The sequence below is a fragment of the Lissotriton helveticus genome, chromosome 12 (assembly GCF_964261635.1).
Source record: "Lissotriton helveticus chromosome 12, aLisHel1.1, whole genome shotgun sequence".
Lineage (NCBI taxonomy): Eukaryota > Metazoa > Chordata > Amphibia > Caudata > Salamandridae > Lissotriton > Lissotriton helveticus.
The window spans coordinates 312007515-312015237 of NC_136073.1; positions in this window are offsets into that span (position 1 = coordinate 312007515).

Below are 7723 nucleotides of genomic sequence, written 5' to 3' on the forward strand. Positions count from 1 at the left end.
TCTGAGGTGACCACATCTGGGGGGGTGTCACCTTTTCTACCCAGAACCTTCTATTCTGCTACTTTTAAAAATGGCAGCAGTCTTCTTTATCTGTACAGACCAGTTAGCCTACCCTGGAGGTGAGGCTAGCCTTCTTGGAGTGTACACCTCCTGAATACCTAGGGGAGAGGAGTTGGCCTAACGGCTAGGGCGGTCAACTTCTAATCTGGTGAACGGGGTTCAAGTCTCGGCAATGACACGGAACATCCTGTGATTCTCGGCAAATCACCTAATCTCCCCATGCCTAACAAAAATGAATGTGTCCGCATGTAATGCAGCTGGTGCTATGTAAAGCGCACTGATACCCGATTCCTTCAGGTCAAGTTTGTGCTATATAAAACTCTGTGAGAAAAAAAAACTAATTTCCCCCCCCCTGCCCAAGTGCAAATATGCCTGGGGACGGGGGGAAGGCTGTGTCCTCCTTTGGGAGGCAGCCAGTTTGCATATCACAGGCGGTGAAGCCTTTGAAACTCACGCCTTGATGTACCACTTCACAAGCCATCATGTCAGGGTGTGACCTCCTTCCCATTCAGGCTATTGTTTCTGACTCCTGGGAGAGTTCACACATCCTGGAAGGGGTCAGTTTCCTGTCTTGGTGACAGCAACTGCGGGCTGGCAGCCAGAACACAAGAAAGGCTAGGGCAACAAGGTGGGCACCCTCTAAGGTAGAAAATGGATATTCAAGAGTATATAAGTAATAGACTGCACTCCTATATCAAACAAACGTAACAATTTTTAACAACAATGACAATCAATGTTTGTGGATAGCAGCCATGGTGCGAGCTCTGTCCGGAACACACGTACAAATCTGAAGTCAAAAGCTGGTGACCAAACGGTTAGCCAGACCCAAGACGCACTTCCTTCAGGCCTGCAGGCTTCAAATGTAAACAAAATAAACTACTGCTAATCAAAATTAAACAAATGTCAAAATTCTTCAATTGTGTTCCTTTATTGAAGTCTTGAATTTACCAATCTTCGATAGTCAAACTTGATGCTGCTTAAAATATATTCACAGCTCATTACAATTCAGGATCACAGTAAACAATGGTATCCCACTCCATCATAGACACAATGCATTTCGGTAAAAGCCTTCATCAGGGGTAACTGTAATATAAGGTTTAAAACGCTATCAGAATGTTTCATAGGAACATATCAAATCACACATGAATGTGTGGCCAAACTCTGCACCGATAAGTGCTGATGATGAAACAAAATTAGCAGCTCAAAAGTGCAATTGCGGTTCTTCCCCAGAGAAAACCAATGAACCAGTGCACGATGTAGCATGGTACCTGTTGGGATGGGAAATTATTCTACGTGGTAACAGACATGCACACCTGCCCTGAGTGCCCTACTGTACTGATGTTGGAATCCCTAATGCTGATTTTTGTTGTCATAGACAAACATAGATAATGCGTGTGTGCCAAGACATAGGCCTGTGTCACGGATTGCAGTCTTGCTGCACCTGGAGAGGTGCTTAAATCATTTCCATTAAGTGATGGAAAGCTACTGCCTTTGTCTGGAGTTAAGTAACGCGAGTGTGTTGGTGGCAGCATACCGTGTAGTGATCAGTAGGAGTGAACAGGCCATTATTAACCTGTCACTGGACTGAGGCCTACAGGTTCACTCACTTCTAAAGTTCCACTGCATTATGCTTAACTCACCCTTGGCCTACATCAAATTGGTGTGAAGTGCTGCACAGTGCTGAGATGGTGTTTAAGCACTCGGTGTATGTGTGCGTGTACTGAGCAGTGCATGCATGGTGAAAGCATGTACTGACTGTATATGTGCTTATGAGTGGTACACTATATGAAGGTAGTGCTATGCAGTGCATGTTAAATGCATTTGCTGGGTGTATGTATACATGTGAGTGGTACAATATGGATATGGTGCAGTGTTTACATGTTAAATGTATGTGCTGGATGTGATGTGACTAGGAGTGGTGTAGTACATAAAAAATGCAGTGCTGTGCAGTGTGTGCATGTTAAATGACTATGATGGATGTATGTGTGTCTAGGAGTGGTACAGTACATGTAGGATACAGTACTGTGCAGTGCATGAGTGCTGTACAGATGCACTGGGTGTACGTGTGCCTATGAATAGTACAATTTATGGAGGGCCTGAGTTCCATTTGTGGACATCCAGGCCTGCATGGTGAAAGAGTAGGTACAGAGATCGCTTCAGGCAGATTTGTGTATTGCTGCATTCATGTAAGCTGGGTGGGACACACACTGGGGAGGGGAAGACAAGGCTTCCCCTGTACACTTCAAAGGTTTCTCTGTGGGTCAGTGAGAGGTCACAAGGAAGGGGAGTGGGCACAGCTCAGGAAGGAGATGAGGCTGAAAAGAGAATCATAAAGAGTAGTGCTGGGCCCTAGGCTAACCTTTTGATGCACATATCACTGTGGCCAATATCCAGGTGTGAACTCTAGTCACTCTCATGGCCTGTGTTGTGAAAATATCAGCTTTGGAGACACTCCTGTGACAGTCTGCTTTTCAAGAGGAAGAGAGAGCAGAGGAGTGGATACTTCAAAATAAGCAGAATCCCAACATAACACTTCAAAGACTGAGACTGAGACTCTAAATTATATTTGGTGTCTGGAAATGGACTATAAGAAGGGGAGTTTGATATCCCAAAAATTTACCAAGCAGCCGGATGGGCTATGTGAGATGGGGAAGCTCTGCAAGACTTCTGCCTGTGACCAGGGCTGCTAGTCTCCCTGCTAGGTGAGGGGACATCATCCAGGGAATGACCAATGGCCCTGTAGCCTGAAGTACCAGCGCCTGCCTGCTTGCCAAGACCAATGTGGCCTGTAAGGAAGAGGAGAGTGTTGGGGGAGCGAGGTCCAATGGGAGCCCTGTTGAGTGTTTACACGTAGGAGGGGAGAGGGACAAAAGTAACTCAACTCTACCACCCCGGACCCCAAAAGAAAATCACATGAAAACACAAAAGGGGTTGTAGAGTACACACTATTACACAGACAGACAAATGCATCCGTTGTGAAAAACTGCCCTCACTCACATACCGAAGTATGTGACATGCTTCATCATAGGGCCTGCTTACAATACGCCCTGGTGTAGCCACACACAGGACGGAACATAAGGGAGGGGAAAAAATAATAAATTCCACACAACAAAACGTACGACCATATAATTCAACACAAACTACATGTACAATGTGATGAAAGACTGTGCACATCACCAAGTGACTGAAACTGATAGTGCGACAAAAAGGGTGCAGTCAATTAGAAGTGGTTAAAACTGATTAAGGGTGCCAACTAAAAAGAAATAATGTATTCAACGTTCCTTGGTACCCCTATCAGGATTAAAACTTAAGAACTCAGGATGGGTAATGTCTAATGAGGAAAACAAGGTTTCTCTAGACTTCCCTCCTCATACTGCGATAGTCAACATGTTTCGACCGATTAGTTATGCCTCAAAAGGTCACTCCGGTCTTCATCAGGACTGTCGCAATCAGTGTCACTTACGGCCCTACCGTATTTCGGTTGTTGGGCCCCAAGAACCGAGCCGGTCTACCTAGATCCGTGCACCTCTTGTTACGTGTCGAGGTTGATTCCAGCAATCCAGGAAAACATTAACGAGTTTATGTAATTTATTAACTCGAACTGGTGTCCGACAGGAGGGTCTCCCAAGAACACAACTGTTCCGAGGGTTCGCCCTTTCGTATTCGCCTGCTTTCCGTCACACCGCGTAGATGGTGCTTCACCGATTGGGTCACTGCCCGTGTGCAGGTCAGAGGTGGTAACCCCTGTATGCCAGGAGAGGGCCACTATGAAATTAGCCATATGTCAGGCTGCGCTCATCAGGCCAGTGCCCTGCGTACTAGTGGGGTGGTGACCCCGTATGCCAGGAGGGGCCACCGTGGAAAAGACTGCTGTGTGGCTAGGGCCAAAGCCTTGTGCAGTATCGTGACGGTGACCCCATATACCAGGAGGGGTCGCTGTGAGAAAGACTGCCTTCCTCTAAGGGCTGTAGCCCTCTGTGGCAATAAGGTGGCAACTCCGTATGCCAGGATCGGCTGCCTTGGAGAATTTCACTGTGCTGATCGAACCGAAGCCCAAGAATAGTGATTTGCAGTCACCCTGTATGCCCGATGGGTCACTGGGAGCCCCAAGGGCTTCAATTTGTACTTCTCCACACCAGAAAAGTGAGGACGCTTTAGAAGCACCTATGCACCTTCACCCAGTTGAGGGACCCAAGGCAGGATAATTGTAGCCACCCTCCATAGGGAGTGGAATACCCCACAGGAGGCTCTGCCGAAAGCCTCCGGTCACTTTATAAGCACAGATGAGAGACTGCACCCACTGACTGCAGCCTCTTGGGCCGGGTGCGGCCAGCTTACCTGAACTTGGCTGCAGCAGGTGTGCGGGCAGGCAGATGGGCCGCACTCCAGTACTTCAAATGCTTCACTCCTACCAGTACAGGTAAGACTGTTTTCCATCCTGTCGGCCCCGGCAGAACTTGCTGCAGAAACTTTTGCACAATAGCTCTGAAACACTATTGACTTAAGTTACAGCTGCAGTGGAGTCTTGAGACTTCGACTACTAGTGGGGCATACCCTGGATGTTACAAATAGTGAAAGGGGAATAAAATGAATCGCTAATGCGAGGAGTGAGTGGCACAGGGAACTGCCTAAGAAACACTAGGGCCCGAACCTCAGGGGATGGCTCTTTGTGGATGTTGTATTTTTTCCTTTGTGTAGTTAGTTATAGAAATAAAATACTTATTTTTTGTCATAAAAGGGAATATTTAGCTGGACAATGATTTATTTCTGCTGCTGCACGCATGTTAAGCTTGTGTTCACTATCCTGTATCCACCAAGAGAACCTTGGACTGCTCGGACCATGCAACCCTGACAGTCAAGTGCAGACGAAGTACTTGGCCCAGTTAGTCAGAGTGCATAGTAATTAAGACCACAGAACATCAGGATTAAAAGGCCTCAATCCCCATGATTGGGCCCAGTAGCCTCTGCATGGCCCGTGGCACTCTGAAAGGGGTTCTGACTCTACCTATGTAGGCAGTGCCGGCCTTTAGAATGGACGCGCTGGGCCCAGGGCGCCAATATCCTGAGGGGCGCATGGAGTTGTGTGCACTAAGAGTATGCCAACAACAGCGCCCATCTTGCCCCAGCCTTTTCTTTCTCCCTACCTGTCCATTTCGGTCTGATTTGCCAGTTTAAAGCAGTTGTAGTCATTTATTATCACATGGCTGGAGATATTTTTAACACCCCTTTAGCCCCCTTCCTTACCCTCCCTTCACCCACTGACTCCTGCAAGCACATAAACAAAACCATCATTTCCGTGAGGCAGCTTAGCCATCAGTGATTTTGGGGGGCTGGAGTGGTCTGGAGATGTTTGTGTTTAGGGGCCAGTCCCTGCTCATCCAGGTACTGACCAGAGAACACAAAAGGGACCCCTGCTACCTCATTTAATTCACTGCCATAAGCAGGTAGGGTGCCACCTTTCTCTCCGCCCCCTCCTAGGGCACTATCTTAGCAAAGGCCCAGCTCTGTATGTAGGCAAGCGCTTTAGTACCCCACATAAGGACAGTAAGCACTATATAAATGTTACAATACAATACAAGGCCATACGAATCACACCTTCCATTTTGACTGAATGTGCGTGACACCTACTCTCTTCCCTTAATTAACTGCTCATTAGCGCTCACAAGTGATAAAGCTTCAATTCCCGGCACAGAAAGGAAGAGAGCCGTGTTTTGACGTCATGGTGGTTTCCAGGCAGCAGCACCCTACCGAGCCACCAATACTGCATAAAGCCTTTGTTTCCATTTGTCTGGAGCCGCAAGTCACAGGATAAGTCGGCTAATTACTCGTCCCGGCCCTGACCCTTCAAGGCCCTCTGGCCTGCCTCGAGGCATGTGAGCATTCACGTCCTAGCAACGAGCTGGGCTAACCGGTGCCTCATTCTTTCCTGCGTGAAGAAGAGACAAGTGACCCACAGGAGTTCGGAAAGAAGAGAGCAGGATTTAGAATGTGTTAAAAAACACACACACCCATTCAAGTCGTGTGGAAAACCCCTATTTGTTTCTAAAATGTCACACGTGCACATTGTGTAGGTTATTGTTATGTATTTACAAAATTGAGTGAACTATAGCAGAGTATAGCTCCTTCAGATCCATGGGATGCAAGAAACCTTGTTTTTTGGGGGGTGGGCGGGGCTTTTTTTTGGTTTTTACATCGATTCATGGAGGGCTGCGTTATACATACCACGTAGAAGTCGATTTTTATAATTTCGGACGCCTTTTACCAACGTTTTGCAAACGTTCTATTTTATTTTGCCATTTTACTTTCTATGAACATTTTAACATTGATCGTTTTGCATTTTGCCCACATTTTAGTATTTGTAATCATAGGGAAAGTTAGTAACCCTACTCAGAAAATGCCACACCATTACCCCCCACCCCCCCACCCAGTTCGACGTGTTTCGCAAACAAGTTACGCCGTTAACGCAGCCGCCGATACACAACTCGATTGTGCACTCTTTCTAAGATAACTATTTGGAAACTTTGAGTAAACCTCAAGCTGCACTTTCCACGTCTCTTTGGTGCAACAAGAGCTGCTCCTAGCAGTGCTGTAGCAAGGCTCTAATGCAACCGAGAAATGTCCTCGCACCATCCATCGATTTAGTCGTAAAACAACTATATTTGGAGTGCTATGGGTTGGGACCCTCAAGGCCGTGCAAGCTGGTGCCACTGAACCTGATGCATTATTGACTACGCCAGGAATAGCACTGGCTACAGGCATCCCATGGCTTAAACAAGACTGAAATATGGCGCTTCCTTCGACTCTAGTCCTGCCCAAGAAGCTGTTGGGGCCCATCCTGTGTGTCTGGCACCACTTCCCATCTTACAATATCTCAGATTTTGGGACCAGCAGAGGGGCGTGGCGTCAGGTTTATACCGAGCTACTGTGCATGCGAGATTCTGCACGCCGATATAGACTGTCTGCCATCTAGCCAGACCTGGCAAGCACTTCTTCACAAACAGTACTGGCCAGAGAACTGGTCTTAACTGATGTCTGCACACACAAAAGACATGCACAAAAACCCATCTGGAATTCTGGTATTGTACCATTGTGCATGACTGGTATGGGTCCACCACACATTACACAGGCCTACGTGCTCACTTGGACTGCTGGAAGTCCTCACGGGGGTTCTGGCCTTCTACACATCTCATGGAACTGTTCACATCTACAGGCAACAGTCAGAAGCAAGTTTGGCAGACTATGGACCTCAAGAGCAAAAACCCTCTCCTTCCATCTGCGCATCTCGGTCTTACCCACATCATGTCAGAAACTGCAGGGATCTCCAGCCATGAGCACAGGGGGTTAGAGACCTCTGTGTCTGCATACAAGATCTGTATTCTGCTCCTTTCAAGACAAGCCTTTGTCGCTCCATTTGATGAATGGATGACAGAGTTTACCAGGCTAGACCACTGCAAATGAGTCTTTTATTAAATAAATGATCAGTTCGATGTTTTGGAGCCCATGCAGGGGGCTTATATGTGAGAACAGGCCCTCACATAGTGAACTTGTCATTTCATTTCAATAGCTTTATTCAACAGAATAGTCATAAAAGCACAATATACATACAAACATACAAGTAAAAACATAAATAATCCAGACCTAAAAACATTTTAAAAGGTATTAA